This window comes from Apis laboriosa, unplaced genomic scaffold (genome assembly GCF_014066325.1).
Source record: "Apis laboriosa isolate Shangri-la unplaced genomic scaffold, ASM1406632v1 scaffold14551_cov152, whole genome shotgun sequence".
Classification (NCBI taxonomy): Eukaryota; Metazoa; Arthropoda; class Insecta; order Hymenoptera; family Apidae; genus Apis; species Apis laboriosa.
In genome coordinates this window covers 116,583-134,777 of record NW_025221576.1, presented here as the reverse complement: position 1 = coordinate 134,777, position 18,195 = coordinate 116,583, and the positions used below count along the sequence as shown (strand labels likewise).

General features: G+C 44.0%; 1 protein-coding gene and 1 long non-coding RNA gene across 3 annotated transcripts in view; one reads left to right on the top strand and one right to left on the bottom strand.

Annotated features, from left to right (window-relative positions):
• Positions 1 to 18,195, top strand: part of LOC122710323 — a 164,264-nt gene that overhangs the window by 31,764 nt on the left and 114,305 nt on the right. Inside the window, exon 1 of one of the 2 annotated variants that reach the window (XM_043928086.1) lies at positions 455 to 876. The exons of the other annotated variant lie outside the window; for it this stretch is intronic. The gene's annotated coding sequence lies outside the window, so the exon portion shown is untranslated. Of the gene's footprint in view, positions 1 to 454; positions 877 to 18,195 lie in introns of those variants that run through there. 2 annotated transcript variants of the gene reach the window in all.
• Positions 1 to 18,195, bottom strand: part of LOC122710331 — a 44,491-nt gene that overhangs the window by 23,290 nt on the left and 3,006 nt on the right. The gene's annotated exons all lie outside the window — the stretch shown is intronic.

Below are 18,195 nucleotides of genomic sequence, written 5' to 3'. Positions count from 1 at the left end.
GACTCCGCGCAACAAAGCGCAAGAAAAACAGCGTCGCGAAGACAAGAGAGGAAGAAGGAGGATGGAGAGTATATAGGGAATATAAAGAAACACAGAGAGGAGGATAATAGACATAGATTATAGCGGCCGGTGGGGGCTGTACGGAGCGGAGGAACGAAAGAAGCGGGGTAGAGCGGTCGTTTGCCTTGGATCGCCTTCGAACCGGGGAGTCCAAGTCCAGTCCCGAGAGGCCGAACGCGAACTCAAGCTCGATCCCGATTCCGATCCCGCCTGATTTCCGTCCGCGTGCATTCCATCTTGTAGGTTCGGCCGAGATCGGCCGAGTTCGGCCCGCCTCGGCTAATTTCGCCGTTGCTCGTCCCCTCTGCTCGGCTATGCTGTCGTGCAACTTCGGCTACAGTCGTGTATCAGCGCTCGCGCGGAGTGGATCGCGAGACGCGTCTCGTTTCAAATTCGACGGTGGAATGACGGTGTCTTTTCTGCCGTCGTTACGAGACGCTAAGAAGGACGATTGTTCGCGCATCGACGTTTTCCCACCTGCCTTCGCGACCATGTCACCGTGAATACTATCGTTATCGATCGATCGTTACTTCGACCAAGAATTTCGCACGTGGTTTACAACGAGGGCAGGATAGCCGGCGCGTTTACGTGCTGTGCGTGTAACAGTGGATGTGCTCGTTCGATCTCTGTCCCTCTCGTCGCTATCGCCGATTCCTCCTTCCCTCTTCGGCTTGCTCTTGTGTGCCTTCCACGAACTACGACCGGTCGTCATTCTGGAATAACGCTCGTCTGCTGGAATCAAGCTCCCGCGCGTAGCAACCGCGAGAAAAGCTAGTCACCGCTGAATCAACAGGTGGGAATCTGCGAACGTTACAGGTATCTATTTCTTTCGATTTTTCTATTTCATCCGCCTCTCCGCCAGCTGTCAGCTCGTTGCCAGGTGGCACGAAACGCGATTACGACGGCTACGATCCCTTCTACGGATCCCGTCTACGGGCTCGAGAACCCGAGACGACTCGTTCGAGTTGTTGTTTCTTGCGTTTACGTTTCGGATCGAAGCAGGATGCCGGCGCGTTATTCGTGCACCTGCCTCCTTGGCCCTTGTTCCCTTTAGCGTACAGTACGGTACAGTTGCGCTTTCCTTTTTTCCTTTCGAAATCGTAAGTCGGAGTCGCCACACGTGCGAACGAAAATTATATACGATCGTTATATAACGGCATCGTAATCGTTACCTCGATCGCGAACGAAATTAAACGCCGCGGTCAACGAGCGTGAACGTTACATTACTTTTATATACATTCGTGATATCCTATTGTTTTCAGGAACGTAATCAAAGAAAAAAAGAAAAAAAAAAAACAAAGAAGAAAAATCTAGCATTTCGCGACGCGCACGTATGCGGTTCGTTCTCACACGCGGCGAGAAGAAGGTAAATTCTTCGCGATTTTAACGGGTCGCGGCGTTTCTTTCGTTCGTCGAGAGAGATAACGATTCTTACCGGATCTCCGGTATTCGTGTATTGCTCGCGAGCACGATGAACTGTTTGAACGGGCGCAGAAACGAGCTCGCAACGGGATATCGTGGAACGAGGTGCGCACATCTCCGATTCTATATTCTACTCACCATTAATAACACGCTAAACATTCTCAGCAAATTTTTCTCACACACGGACCTCGGCCATTTTCCACGTGGTACATTGTTCCGTCGCGTTGCTTTCCATCGGGAACAAAGATTACACGCGTTCTTCTATACTACCTCGTTCCATTTATACGTTCAACAGTAATTTTCGTATTCGTTCGTATGGGAAATGTGTTAGTAACATAATTCCAAAAGCGTTTAAGCGTGATGAAACGCGTTTCGGTTCTCTTTGTTGATGTAATAGTGATTAATGTGGTTAAGATATCTCGTATTTGCACAGTGAGTCAAACGTAAAGGTGAAAGAAAGAATTTACGTCTGATGTATCAATACGTTTTTATTCGTAACTCGTGCGCGTAGCGGCGAGGAACAGTATAATATCGAATCTCTTTCGTCATTTAATCACAAATTCTGTAAAACAATTTCTATCGACGATGATTTTGCATCGTAAAATTGATAACATTCGTCTCAAAGTTTTTTCTCGTTCGTCGACCTTGACACCGGTTCGATATATATATATATATATAGTCTCGAGTGTCTTGGTCTTTACGTCGATAAATCCGTGGGTTGCTTCTTCTTCGAGTCGTCGAAGGTCGACTTCGTTTCCTTCTTCGGTCTTTCGATACGATCGTTTTTTGTACGATCTGCCTGGAGCAACGCAAATCGATCGAACGACGGATCCTCGTTTCAAACTTTATCTTTCGTCCACAGTTTAAAAATTAACAAAGGATTCGATACACGTTATTGCGAATAAAACGGTAATAGAATTACTCGAATTACTTGAATAGAAAATATCGACGACCTTGAGCATTATTCTCCTTCGATTATTCTTCCGATCGCATAGCGAGAAATCGTCATGAAGGATCGCGAAACTTGCCTTAGCTTGAGATTGTTTCCCCGGTCGGTCGTTGCAATTGAAGACTCGCCTCATGAATGAATCATGACCAGCTTTAAGGACACAAGAATTCTACCGTATGAGGAACTACCGGCCATCGTTACGAGTAGCTACCTGCGCTTCTTAATTACGGGTCTCGGGCAAAAGGAAAAAACGAATGAACGGACAATAAGAACCTCGAATGTGATCCTTGTTAAAGTACCATTAACTAATATACCGATCGAATCGATTCGAGCAGGATCACGACCTCTCTCGTGAACGAATTAAAGTGAAAGTTCGTCTATACGGTTCGACCTCCTTGTTTCTCGTTAGATCATCTCTCTCTCTCTCTCTCTCTCTCTCCAAGGGTCGCTGATTGTTTCGCTTTGAAACAATCATCCAAAGACGACTGTGACCGTGTCGAGTTTACTGCCGCCAACGAATGAAAATCCCGAGTGGAAGTGAATTTATGCGGGCTGTTACGGCGATTATGGAAGTCGTGGAAAGTACGAAAGTAGGGTAACGAAACTAATTTCTCTCTTTCTCTCTCTGGTGTGGTTTACATTTAAGATAAAATCTGAATTCGAAACGTTTTAGTTTATAACGAGTATAACGTTTCGATGTCTGTCTGTGCGAGCTTTCCACCAGCCAAGAGCTCGATCAGTAATTCAAACACGCGTTTTCCCCCGATTTTTGCGAATCTAGTCGATCGATAATACATTTGCACGATAATACGCGCCGCGGCACGTAGTTGTGTATAACGTGTACTATCCAACGTGCCATGGGAATTCCAATCGAATTCAGTGTTAACGTATCGGCGTCGTTCGAAGGTCTGATTGTTGGTAGAGAGAAGACGCGGCGTGACGCATAATATAAACAGTACGTACATTCATCGCATGCTTGTTACGTCGATCTTATCGATGAAATATTTGGGTCGTAACACGAGCATGCTTTTTTTTTTCTAGAAGGGATATCAACTTTCGGATTTTTCAATGGAGCAAGAGTATCACTCGGGTATTTATTACGGTTGTTTTTCGAGCGAAACTATTGAGAAGAATTATTCATTACACGAATTCTCAATCGTTTCGCGTTGAACGCGGAAAAAGTTTCGAAAATAAATCGTATGTAAATTGATTTGATTAACAGGTATTAAATTATTGATAAATAAACGAATATTATATTATTGTATGAAAAAAAAAAAAAAAAAAGAAATAAAATTGTAAACGCACAAGTAAAATCCAGAATTTTCCGATCGATTTAACACGTGCATTCTTCGTTTAATTTTTTTAACCAATATCAAAGGAATATAAATTTTACACAGATGCGTCGGCGAGCGGTACAAGCGGTAATTGTTAATATATCAAAGACGAGTTACGCAAGCTTATGCCTTTCACTTTCTATTTTAGATAAATCTCGATCCCGTGAATTTTCCCCGACAAATGATAGGAAATAGATGATTGCACGGATATAAATTACAGCGACGTTAGATTCGATACAATTATAACATTACGTGTTTTTGTTTTCGCGCAAGAACCAGAATTGCGCAACTCTCGTTCCAATTACACTAATATTTTCAACAAATCCCGTGATTACTCTTTTTCTAAATATCATTCATAAGCATTAGATCGACTAACATTTCGAATGCTCGAAAGAAAAAGTGGAGTGATGATATCTTCAACTTGAAAAAAAATTATGTGTAAATTTAATTTTACCAATAAAAAACAACGAGTTTAAAACTCTCGTATCAATTTTTCAATTACCAATTGAATTCTTCGATCACCCGTTTAAACGCACAACAAATATTCGTACATATATTATCAAATGACGCGAAATTTATCATATAATATAAAGAATAAAAATTTATACACGTACGATATGTAAAATACGTTTGTTATACAAATAGATTTTTTTTCTATATCATATACGTTCGCAAACGATCCTTCTTCCCACTGATACAGTCGTAGAGGAATTATTACTCGACCAGATTTTAAAATCACTACGTCGTTGATTAATTCGCTATTTCTACATTCCTACATCTAACGCGGCGCCGCTGTTCACTCCATAACGGGATACACAGATATGATAATCGAACGACGAAAGGAGACAACGTAACGACGCCGGGCATAGTTGAATTCGCGCGTTTATTGCTCGCAATCTCGCATCTCTTACATCTCTTACCATATATTACATTTCATCCCGCTTAATTATCATTCGCGCAACAGTACGCGAGCCAACAGGATATAATTTTTCGACCAACGCGGGGAGACCAAGCATCGTGGCGGAATTTGCTCGGTGGATATATCGGTCAAGGCTCGGCTCTCGCATCGAATGCTATTCTCGCAGATCGAACGATTCGAATACACGCGAATCGAAGGTGGAGAGATTCCTAGTCTCTCGAACGAGGAAAGAAAGGTGTAGCGCATAGGTGAAACCGCGGTGTTACCGCGAATGGAGCACGTATTGCTCAACGGAGTTGCAATGCGGGAGGCGTCCGTCTTTCTCGCGAATCCGCGGTAAATATAGCTTTCCGTTCCTCCCTCTTCTCCTCTCGAAACGCGGCCTATCCAGTTTGACCGGAACACGTTCCAGTTTTCTCACAAAAGTTAGAATAATAATGGTTTCTGGGTCAGTTTCGAATTCCGAAGAAATATTTGGAACTCGTTGGAGCAGGATCAGCACATATATATATATATATATATTGGTATCGAAGAACACGCGGGGAGGAGAATTACGCGGCACGACGAATGGCCGGGTCATTAGTGACTTGCTAATCTAGCAACTGGTATACGAGGGCACGGATTTTTACGGGCCCGTACACGCTTAAGAGTGATCTTAGCACCGGTAACCGGTAAGATCAGATTCCCGGCTCGCTACGGTTCTACGCCATAAATTGCCCACGCTGGAAACAATAATAATCGAAGTTTATTTGACCGCGCGGTTATACAACGTTGCTCAACGTTGCGTTTCACTATTATCTCGTTCGATGCACCGCTCCAAGCGAACAATTAGAGAGACACAAACGCTGATCGAATACCTAACGTTTCCAATGCGTAGGTACGAATAAATACATTTATGCATTATTCGTATCGAGGGTAGAAGATTTTCGCGGGACGAAAAACATCGCGAAGGGTATCTCGGCGAACGATGATATCCGAAACGAGGATCTGCGATTTACTCGGTCGACGACGGTCTAGCCCGCGCGTATCTCTCCGAGCATCTCGAGCGTTTCTCTATCCGGTTGCCGGCCCTCCTACCGTTTCGCACGTCTCGACCGGTTGTTCTATAGGAGAGCAGCGGATGCTCGCCGCACGACGGACGACGAAACCGGATGTCCTTCGCTCCGAGAAAAAGGAGAGATTAAACGAGAAGTAATGTAGGATAACGAAGCGGCGGACGAGCCGGTGAATACCGAGGAAACGAAGGAAAAGATCGATTTAGCCAATAACTTTCGCATTAATATTCCTGTTGGCAGCCAATAACTGTTCCATTATGATCGACGATTAAACCGTAATCTCGAGAAAATTAATGGGAGTTCAGGGGTTGGAGATCGAGACCGAGTATCGAGAGCAAGATGAAATTTTTCTGAATTCGTTTCGGTGCGTATGTGCGCGTGACTTCATCGCGCTGCCGATTTATGATAAGCGGTTCGATAAATGTCGAGAACGCACCAACACCAACGTGTTGGTTGTTATTACCATTCCAGGATTTCCTATCGTTCCAACCATTCCAATTTGCCTCGCGGTTATCTATCGAGGAGAAGAAACGGATAGATTTGGAATTAACTCGCTTAGAGACGAGTATTTCCGTTACGTTCCATTTTTCCTCGCCAATTTTCGAGGAATAAAATTGATCGGGACGCGTTATCGGAAACGTTCTTCAACTTGCGCGTCGTCCAACTAAATCTACTCCCACTTACTATGCGCTCGAGAAGAGAAGAGGAACGATCGATTTAGCCGGTTCGTTGCGCGATTTCGGATAGATTCGATGTAGCGGAGATTTGTATTCGATAATAGATAACGGCAAGAGAGAAGACAGAGAGATAATCTCGAGGCCTTTGCTGCTACCAACCGACGATCCTTGCAGTGATTTGCGACAACGAGCGATTCTGCAAATGTCGATGACACGCCGTGCGAAACTAACCGGTCATTGTGCAAGCGAACTACGGACAACCCTTGCGAAATTGCGCCAGGCTCCGACCTTCCAACTGCGTATATATACCTAACTGTTTTGTTCGAGATGTAGCAAAACTAATTCGATTCTCCATTCTTATACTTTTCTTCGTAAAATTTAATTCACGATTTAAATCGTTGTAAATTTTTACCTATCTATATAAGACACTTTTCTTAGGAAAAGATGAAATTAAAATTTTTAAAAAATCGAGGTCCTTAACGAAAATTACAAATTATTCGCGTTTATCGTTATCGCTATTATGAATAGTTAGAAAAGTGTGCTTCTCTCGGTTTTGTCGTTTAAATAATCGATAAGACGAAGCATATCGTTGCCAGGCCAGTGTTTCGTTGTAAATATGAAAAGGAGTCCGCAATACCACTTTTTCTCCGTATCCGTACATAATAGATAGATTTGCGCGAATGCAAAAGAAGATAAGTTATCTCGAGCAGGAACGCGGACAAAGGAGTCCGTCCGTGGCAACAATGGCGTATATTTTTCTCTTCAGCCGAGTTAAATATTGTCCTTTCCATAGTCAATACGTTATCTGCTCATTTCCATATGATAGGTCAATGATAAGGTTTAAGAACGTTCTCTGGTTCACGGTGGCTCGCGGTGGAGCCCGATTCCTTTCTTTCTCGCGTTTGTTTCGCGCTCGAGCAAACTCGAGTGTCGGCACAAAATCAACGCTTTATCGAACGCGATGATCTCGAAAAATTATAAGAGTCCTTGGGTGAAATAAGGCCACGCGTTATATATCGCCTCTTAAAATCGAGTGGAAACGTCGAAGGATGAATTTTCAGACGAGAGAAAGAAAGTCGAGCGACTTTTTTCCGAGATGGCGCGTTATGGCGCACCATCATAGGATCGAGATGCGTGGTTGCCGCTTGGTGGCGTCGAATTTATTTCACTCGACTTCCACTTTTCCCGCGGACTCGATCAACGTCAGGATTCTCGAATCGCTTTTATTCGTACTATCCATCTATCATCTTCTTCGAGAATTTTTCTGAATTCTGATTTTCAAATTAGCCAAACTTTGAAATAATCGAACGTTTACGTTCGTGGGATCGGAATTCGATTCCCATCGTTTTTCGAGATCGTGATTCGATAATGTTTTCGAATCGATTTCGAAAAAAAAACAGATGGCCATTTAGAAAACGGTAGCCGGGAATAAGATTTCCGGTATGCGTTGAACATCGTCCAACGTTTTATCGCTGTTATCCAGTAGCGTGTTATCCAACGGCGTTCGATTTTCTCCAGTTTCCTCTTACCTCCGAAGCCGAGGATCGCGATTCGATAGCGACGATGCGTGAACGCCGCTACACCGATACCCCCAACCAACCATAATCCCATTATTACTTTAATTAGTGCCCTCTCGGCTACGGGATTGCGAGATGCGCCCAACCAATCTTTTTATTCCACGCATTTCGTACACGGAACAATGATAACGGTTAACGTTTTTTCGTTTCGATCCCTTTTCGATCGATAAAGTTTCCGCGAGATCGACACCGATTCTCTGCTTACAATTTTACTTAATCGTTTATTTCTCGATCACTCGACAATAAGTGGAAACGTTGGATTTTAATTTACCTTAATTTACTTTTTTAATACCGTGCGTTTCGTTGATCGTAATTAACGATACGACGAATCGCTTTATACGATTATAAACGTGAATTTATAAAAAAAAAAGTATAATAAAGTATTCGTTTATTTTCTAATTTGAATCGGGAATAGAAATTCTCCTCGAGTGATAAGATAGATTTTAGATGTAAAAAAAAAACTTTATTTTCTCGCGTATTATCGAAGCAAAAAACGTTGGAATCCGGAAGAAAGCACGAGGATAGAAATTCATTAAAGAAGATTCTATGAAATTCGTTTGGCGAAAATGTTTGTCACGCTTCATTTCATCGGTAGGATCGTTCAATATATAATATTTCCCTCTTAAATCCTTTCGACGCGACGAGCGTAAAGAAATTTTCGGACCGCGAAAAACCGTTATCGAGATTTTTCCCTTTCCATTTCCAGCATTCCATCTTCGGATTGCGAATTGTGCGCGATAACATATATATTTAACGATCCTGCATGGTAATAACGTATCGAAACGAGAAGAAAAACGTCAGGATAATATTTCCTGCCTATATCCATTTAAATTGCGCAAGTCGAGTTCACTTGCGACAGACAATTCTCTGAATGTCAGGTTAAACGGTGCATGATCGGAGTATAATAATCCGAGAAAGCGGCAAGAAATCCACGACAAATTTACCTGCTTTGTTCTACCATTTTATTACTATTACGTGTCGCGATAAGATTTTCATCGATAAATATCTAATTAACATATACGATATACGATTCGATAATTTCTTTGACTCTTCGACCGATGACAATTTATTCCATTTTGAAATGATACAATAGAAAACGAGTACGTAAATTTCTTCAATTATCGCAAATATAAAAGATTATCGAGATCTAAATTCATCGGAGCTTATACATTATTACGAGTGGAGTAAGAAAAGGGAAAATCAGAGAATCGAATTGTCAATCAATGTTTGTTACGTTCCAGCTATCGTTCGGATAGATAAAATTTCGACGAAGAATGAATCATAATAGAAATTGTAGCCTCGTTCGAGCAATTCGTAAATCCAATTTTTACGAATTTATCCAATCCTTCTACAATTATTTATTTCTTATTCGCCAATTGTCCTTGGGACACGAACAATTTTCTTCCAGATTCCAAGAAGATTCTCCGTTTGCCCGCTTCGTTCTCGGTTGCGATTAACCCACATGCGATGACTCATCCCTGTGTCCGGAATCCACGATAATGGATTAGAGCGGTACGGTGATAATTTTCCGTGTCGCGCGTCGTTTGCCTTCACGTCCCTTCTTTGTGCTCGTAAAATGAAAGGAAAACCATGGGTCGAATTCTTTTTCTGACGGGAAAAATGACATTTCCATGATCCACTAGGGATTCGTGGGATAGGAAGGCATTGTTGCATCCTTGCAGGTACTCGCTGCCCCGATTGTTGACTTAGATTTCCACCCAGGATAACCGGAGATATTGAGAGAATCGGTACTTTTCTCTCTCTCTCTCTCTTTCTCTTTCTCGGTTCCCTCGTTTCTTCGCATTTCCATCGTATCGTGATTTCGACATCGAGCAAACACGCGCGTTCGTTATCGCCCCTTTGCCGAGAGTTCGACTTTCTTTCGATCGGGGGCCGTTTATAATTTGCGACGTTTACGACGGAACGCGATGTCGATGTTTGTCGCGTGTCAACCGAGCTTGATTTGCGAAAGATCGATTGGAAATAGGTTAGAGACGTTTCGAATCTATATCGCGCGAAGAAATTTTAAAAGAAAAAAAAAAAGAAAATTTTTACGAATATTCTATTCTCGAAAAATATACGAAAAATACCGACGTACGATTTGTTATCATCGAGCCATGGTTGAATTATTGGAAGTCGTGCGAAGGGAAGAGAAGGGGAAGAACGACTGGAAAGGAAGAGAATTTACCGGTCGCTACGAATTTGGCCATCGAACGTGTCGCGATTGCCAAAGCGTTCCGGCGAAGTTGCGCGAAAATTTAGATTGTTTCCGTTCCCATTCGATACGCAGCCTCGAAACGTTTCGTTCGTTACAAGAATTTAATACTAAAAAAAAAAAAAAAAAGAACAATCATTTTCTTTACTCGTATAATAACTTTCAAAAGATAATCATTTTCGAAATTATCCGTAAATGATTCTAAACGTAAATTTCGTTCTCTTGCTTTCCTTTTTATCGCTTCTTACTTCCTTTATATTATTCCTTGAGAAATGAAAGTTAACGAGTATCGAAGATACTCGCGAATTTATAGAAAAATTTGATTACCTAATAAAAAAGACATCAAACGTATTTAATTAATCCTAATTCATTAACCATATCTTTAAACTCTCGGCCTATTTAATTGCGTCTATTATATATATCATGCGTTCAACTAGACTGAACGGTTACATCTGACTCGATGAAAGAACAAGATTTCTAAATTCTTCTTCTTCTTCTTCTTCTTCTCCTTTTCCTTCTTACTCGAGGAATAAAATTAAATACAATGAAACATCCACTGGTGATGATTCGAACGAAAAGTCGATCCCAAAATGTTATTCGATTCCTCGAAATTTTCAAATTACGAGATATAATTTTGCTATGCTATCCTACGTAGCATCGGGACATTTTTCGCTTCTCGTGCATCTCTATCGATCTCATTATTTTCACCGGGTTGCTTAACGGTACGCTTAGAGAATCCGCGAAGCGTGCTCGTCTCGAGCTGACACAATCGGGTCGCCTCGAACGTACACACAGGGATTCTATCGCTCGTTCACCGCGCGAGATTTCACCGACCGCTGCTGCTTCTTCCTCCTCCTCCTCCTCCTCCTCCTCTTCTTCTTCTTCTTAGCTGCGGCTCCCATTTTTCTCGCGTCCGCGTGAAATTGTATCGGAGAAGTCGGCTCGCGTTGCTTATAACCAACTTTATACCACACGCGTCGCGTCTTTTCCCCCTCCCCTCCCCCAATAGCACGTATATCGCCGCATTCTTGTCGAGAAATACGCTATCGGAGGAACAGTTTTATTTTACGCTATCGTAAACGAGAAATTCTTATCGACGGGCATCGTTTCGCGTATCTATATACCGCTGCGTTTCCACAAAACGCATAACTTCTTCCACTTTCTCGATTCGTCCGCGAAAGAGCCAAGAATTCGAAGACGATCGCGTTGCCGGTTCTCCTTTCCCGCTTTTAATTACCACGTGCCTATCTACGTGCTGCTTATCTACGTTCCATTAGACGCGAGATAAATCCATACCCAAGCATCGCAAAAGCTCGATTCGAATCTCGGGTGCAAGGTACGAAATGAAAAATTTCTCTCACGATTGGATATAGATTTATATCCATCGTAACGTCATAAAAGAGGCGGAGATATTCGATTTCGATGTTACATTTTTTCTTTTACTTATCGCTTATTATTATTTTCTCAAGTTTTTCTTCGATGAAACCGAATACGAGATATAATACGTTCGAAATTTCGCAGAGAGCGCAACAACGATCCAATGCATGATTGTCGGTCACTTTACGAACAAATAAATCGTACGTACGTCGGTAGGGAAATAAGCGAAACGCGCAAACCGCAGAGATTTTGCAATCCTCCTACGGTTTCCATTGTCTCGGCGATCGGTATCGGTATTAAAAATCGTTGCGGAGTGATCGATGCCCATCGTGGCTTAATTAGCATCGATAGGACGTCGAGCCCTCCCCCTCCCACTGCCGGCTCGGTTATGTAAATGATTAGATCGCGAGCGGTCGGATTAATGTCTCGTTGTGCGCCGATAAATTTCGCCGGTGCTTTCAAATTTCCATATCGTAATCGACGTAACGCACTGGCTCGGCAAGAGTATCGATCCGTCTCGCGTCGAGGGCAGCTTACGATTCGAACGGGTGGCAAAATCCAAGCGCGTCGTTAACGCGGTTAGAATCATTTAGCACTGTCATCGTGCCACTGCTTACCGAGAGACGCGTGTATCTACGTTCCTACCCTAACTTTCTCTCGATACGACTCACGCACGCCCAGGATATCGCGTGTATAATGCACGCGCGTAATACATACTTCCGTTTGTGAGCGATCACACCGTGTAAACACACCTCCTCGTAGATCGTAATAACCTCGATCTAACGCTTCACGGAATTTCGCTAAATATTACGTATTTGTTTCATTTACTTTATCGTATCGTATCGCGTAAGAATTTAATCGCCAACACGATTCTACACGATAATAATGATACATAACAGTTGGTCGAAAACAACGAGTGTCCAAGTTATATGTATATACGTGTATACTGACATTTGAAATGCAAATGTCGATTAAAAGAATCGATAAGTATCGATAAACAGCGTACCGTTGTTGGTGTACATATATTCACGCACTTGGTCGGTGGTGCGTGTAACGAGATTTAACCTTTCTTTTCGCATACACGGTGCGCAATTTGCGGTGTGTCCGGAATGTAACGCGAGCGAAATCTTTGTTTGGATTTTCGTACGGCATCGACAATGGGGATTCGAAGGGGGAGGGGTCGATGAAGATCGATTAGGGGAAAGCGGCCACGGTAAGATTAAGAGAGATGAAGAAATTGGAAATTACCGCAGGGTGGAGTGTAAATCCGGTTTCGTGTCGACCTGTTGCTCGAGATTTAAATTACCTCGATAGGCATTGATTTAGAGGCGAACGCGTTACGAAGAAAAGATTCGATCTGTCGGAAATACGTGTACGCGTTCCCAAACGACGGAGTGTCGATTATGAAATGATAGAACGAGCCGTTAAATAGGATAGCTTTTCATTAAACGATTTTTTCCCGGTCGACGTTATCGGTGTGAAACGGTACCGTTATCCAACGTCTTACGCAACCAATCCACTCCCCCTTCGTGAGATCGGTATTCCACGAGATTTCGTATCTCCCATCCGATTGGCTTTTCCGTGTGAAAACTACTAGCTTCGTGGGAATCAATGTCGGCTCGTTTAGCGAGCAGAGAATCCAGCAAACATCGTTCGACCGAGAGGAAGTATAGAGATCCATTTTATCGCCGTTATTTGGCCCAAAATATTATACGCGAGTGCAAGAGCAGATCGATCAAATCGAATTCGCTATATTTCGTTCGTAAAGTATCGACACGGCCCATTCATTCGACAAATTATCCCATATAAACTAGGAAACGATGAAGTGGTCGAGTCCAGATCTGTTATCCGCCTATCCAGCCGCGGGATATTGCGCGCGAATATTTTCGAACGAAACGGCCTTACTAATGGATCCGGCGTATTAATCGACGACGAAAGGCTTACGAGCTGCGCCGAGCCGAAAAAGGAATCCGTGTTCTTATTCTCCGCGTCGCCACCTATAAACACCTACGCGTTACATCTCTCCGTGGGATTTATACGATTCATACGTTTCCCTTGTTTAACGTCATAAGCCTCGTGGAGAGAGGCCTCGACGCCGAACAAGCCACGAAATTAATTTGTAACCGGAAAACGTAGGCAAGTCTGAGATACCTGCGCCTCGAAGGCTACAACACCGGCAAGGGAGTTTACAAGGGAGAGATGGATTCTAATATCCTTTCTTTATATCGGACCGTGACTAATATATCGATCCGATATAATGGAGCATTGTTCCAGATAGATAGATCTACGTTTATTTTCGGAACCTCGGGGCGTCTCGTTAGGGAACTAATTGAAACGATATCTTTTTCTCTTCCTCCCCTCCTTCTGCCTCCGTACCGATCAGTTTTCGAACAATCGATCGATCGCGTTATTACGAGGCCAAACGGTTCATTAGAGATCGTACGGCGTGAAACGATTAGCGGAAAACTCGATGAGCGAGCGTCGCGTTAATCGCATCTCCCGATTCATTCCAACGTTGTTTCAACGTTACGCGAAAAGTTCAACGTCCCGGCTGCTATTCCGAACGCGATATTCGTCGTTCCTCGCTCGTGATACGAACTATAAAATCGAAGAAAGAAGCGATAGACGCTTATTTTACGGATCGTTCGCTTTTCGAACGATAGTAGTACGCGCGGTATGCGAACAGATATCCGAACGTTCCGTTCGAGTTTCTCTCCTTTGTCCACGCTTCGTCGCGAGAGAGAGAGAGAGAGAGAGAAACGGATAAATTGTACGTAAAAAAAAAAAAAAAAAAAGAAACTCGTCAACGCGTTGAAATTTAAACAAAGTTCTTTTTTCCAATTAATTAATGACACGGTTTTTAATAATTTTATAAACTCTGAAAAATTGAATCCCGAAGAAATAAAATTCCTCTGAAATCCAATTTTCTTCGCTCTTAAATTTTTAAACGCAAACCTTTTAATTCTTTTAAAAAATTTAAAAGCATTTAAGACTCGAGATTTTTAATCCTACTTCGACTACCGATTGGTAATTTACGCGCGAGGTGAAAGTAGAAGGTAGGATCCACGGAAGTCGGTTCCCTCGGCCGCCTGTTGTCACGTGTCCTACGTAAAAAAAAAAAAAAAAAAATAAGAGACGGAATAATCGGCCAACGAATCGGGAATCGCCATCGCGCCGCGTTTCCATTCAAAAGATAACGAGGAGCGTGAATCGTTTCGATCGGCGAAAATATCTATCGTGTTTCTCTCTGCGTCGCGTGAAACATTGATGCAATAACGTAGAATATATATATATATATAGAGAGAGAGAGAGAGAGAGAGAGGGAGAGCAACGGCTGCTTAGGATAACGCGTCCTAACGGTGCAAAATCTTTCCGGTTGTTCGGGCGACGGGTCGCGGAATAGGCATAAAACGATCCGGTGGCCACAAAACGGTGATACACGAGCGGCGGAGATCTCCGGCCGAGGATTTCTCACGTTACACCGCAGCCTCGGACGATGTTCTCGTTTCCTCTCCACTCGAGGATGCATCTGCAACCGAGACGCGTGCAACTATCTCTATACGCCGATTTACCCAAGCGGTGTGCGAGTAGGCTGTGAAGGGAAAGGGGGGAGGAGGGGGGGAATAGGGTGCGCTCCCTCCATCGTAATCTCGCGATTGCCGAGCGTGGTAGCAGCGCGTTGCTATAACCGGGTAACCTGTCCGACAGTTCCGTTCTGTGAACGTGTGCAACATTGCGCGCGCGCACGCGTGTCTCCTCGCGTCATCCGCGGACATTCTGACGCGCGCGTGCCTTCCTGTTCCCCCTTCACTCCCGATTTCCGACCAACATTCGCACGTACGAGAACGAGAATGGCCGAAAACTTTTTCCAAAACTCTTCTTTGTCGGGCTGCTCGCCTCGCGAACCGATTTATCCATGATTTATTGCGAGTCTGGTGAATAGATTTACCGGAATGAATTCGTGAAACTCGGTGATACGCGCGAGTGAATCGTTCGAGTACGTTGTCATGGTCGCAATTAAACGCTGGGCGGATAATGTAGATCCGGACGAGGTTGTTTTCAAGTGACATGATGTTATCGGCCGACTCGCGGGAGGTTACGTTCAACTGCTTCTCTTCCGATCTTCAGCTATTTTCGCTTCTATCGAGCGTTGAAATGGCTACCCTATCGTTCACAATTTCGAAATAATCTCGAATTGAACGAGAGAGAGATCCAATTCGATCGCAATATCGTTGTCCGTGATCGATAGATCGGAACAATGGACGGATTAGGAAATCGTCTCGTTTCATCGATGCATCGTACGTTTCGAGAAACGCAAGCATACGCGTGGCATAAAGCGTGGTCGGGCTGACAGTGACCTCGTTGTCCATCGTTGACGGGCCGCTCAACTATCGAATAAAAGAAACGTGTAAACGAGTGTTATCGTCACTAGTACGGTATCGGCGCACTTGCAACCCCTTTCGACGACACGGAGCAGCGAAGCCATGCACTCTCGGATCTAGTTAGCGAGCGTCTCTCGAGGGCTTAGCCGTTCTGGAACGCGTTGCGCGACAACGCGACAACCTAATCCGCGGTATACGTACACGAATGAATTAGCCAACGATTATCTATCGTTCGCGATGATCGACGATAATCGACCAAATTTCTTCGTTTCGCGTCAAAATTTACCAACGTATGCATACTCGTTACGTATTCGTTTGCATCGAATAGAAGGAAAGAAAGAAAGAGCGGAAATATAGGAAACGATCGTTCGATCACCATCGATATCGAATACGCGTTCGAAATTTCTCTTTCTCGAAATTCGATTGCGACGGCGTCGATCGTTTCCTCGCGCGACGCGATATCACGGGTACGAGCAAGCGGTATGCGCGTGTACACGCCAGCCTCGTTGCTCGCCCATTTTTTCCCCCCTCGTCGTCGTTCAGAGACCGGCCGATCCGTGTGCGCGCACGAGACACGCGCCGTCGCCACGCGGAATAAATTATACGCGTTTAAAACCTGTATCGTGGCGTAATTCCTGGCTAAAGCTAAAATTATCTCTTTCTCTCGTGTTCTCTCCCTTTCTCGCGGTGGACGTTGGCAAAAACAAACGTTTCTTGCGCGAGCAACCGGGTATATCGAGCTCAAGTGCTCGCCGCTCGGCTGACGTCATCCCCGGCCAACGTAGTATATTCGCGTCGATCGAACCAGCTTTATAATCGTTCGCGTTTGATTAATACTCCGGCCAAACCGCGAGTTCACGGACACCCACGTTGAATTCGGTTTTAAAGCCAAATATCCTACCTATCGTGTGTCAACGAGATACCAGTGTTTTCCCCTTATATAAAATCAACCTTTTCGTCGCTTCGTTCCAATTTCTTTTTATCCTTCATTTACTTACGACTCCATTTCGCTTTATTCCGAATCTCGTTCCTCGGCAATTTTTTTTTTTTTTTTCCTTTTTTTCTTTCTTTCCAAGATAACCGTCCGAGATAATCGGTACCGCGATAAAGTATCGTTCGCTCGGTAACGAAATGAGAAGAGGAAAAGGAAAAAACGATGGTAACGAGTGCAAATTGAAAGTTCAATTTTCGCGAAATTAGCCAAGATGTTAAATGGAGGGACGGCGTGGATTCAAACGACCGGACGCGCTTTCAGAGTTGCGAATCTGGTTTTTCCTCTCTCCCAACAGGACGTATTAGCAACCGTCAGCAATTACGCGAGTCCTCGTAACGCGGATCGGCGCGAGTGCCTCCTCTCTCTCTCGTCTCGTCGAGAGTAAATCGGCGAGAGGAGTCAACGGCCGCGGCATACGTTCGTAAACTTGAGTGGCGAAAAGTGGCGGTCGCGGGCGACGATACCGGCACCACGCTTCAAAAGATAAACGCGCGAACCTTACGAGCGTTGCTCGTCCCACACGCCGGGATTTGCAAATTTCCCGGACGTCGCTATCGTTTTCTGCGAAACGTGTCCCGCGAATCTGACTCATAATTAGAGGATTAACTCGACTTTTTTCCCCACTTCTCGTCCGATGGAATGTCTTCCGCGTATGTATTTCCCACACGCACGCGCGTACCTTTCCTTTCCCCCCTCCCCTCATCCCGCGACAAATAATTCTCGATATTCGTTTTTCACGGATTATCGCGCGACATCTCCTTATTCATCGACGATCGTAAGCGTTCTCGACTTCGTCCCCCTTCCAAACCCGCGAACAATGTTGAGATAACATGGAAAAAAGGAAATTTGACGTATTCACGTATAGAAACAATTGTTAAGATTATACAGTTTCGATGCGTAAGAAATAAATGATCTTTCGCGAGATTCGAATGGACGGATAAAAGAGAAAGAAGAAGAGGGGGAAGAAAAAATAGGCAGCTGTAAATAAGAGAAACGAAACAGCACGAGAGCAACTGTTCATGCAAATGGGCGCAGATACGAGAGAACACGAGGGGTCCTGGTCGGTGGTTCACGGTATCGGCGTATCATCGTTATTTGTACATGGTCGCGTTCGGCCGACACACAATCGCGTTCGTACCGTTATTTAACATTATACGGAACGATCGTTGAAAGAGTGGAGAGCGGCGATACATCGGGCAGAATCACCTACACGTCCACGTCCCAAATGCATGTC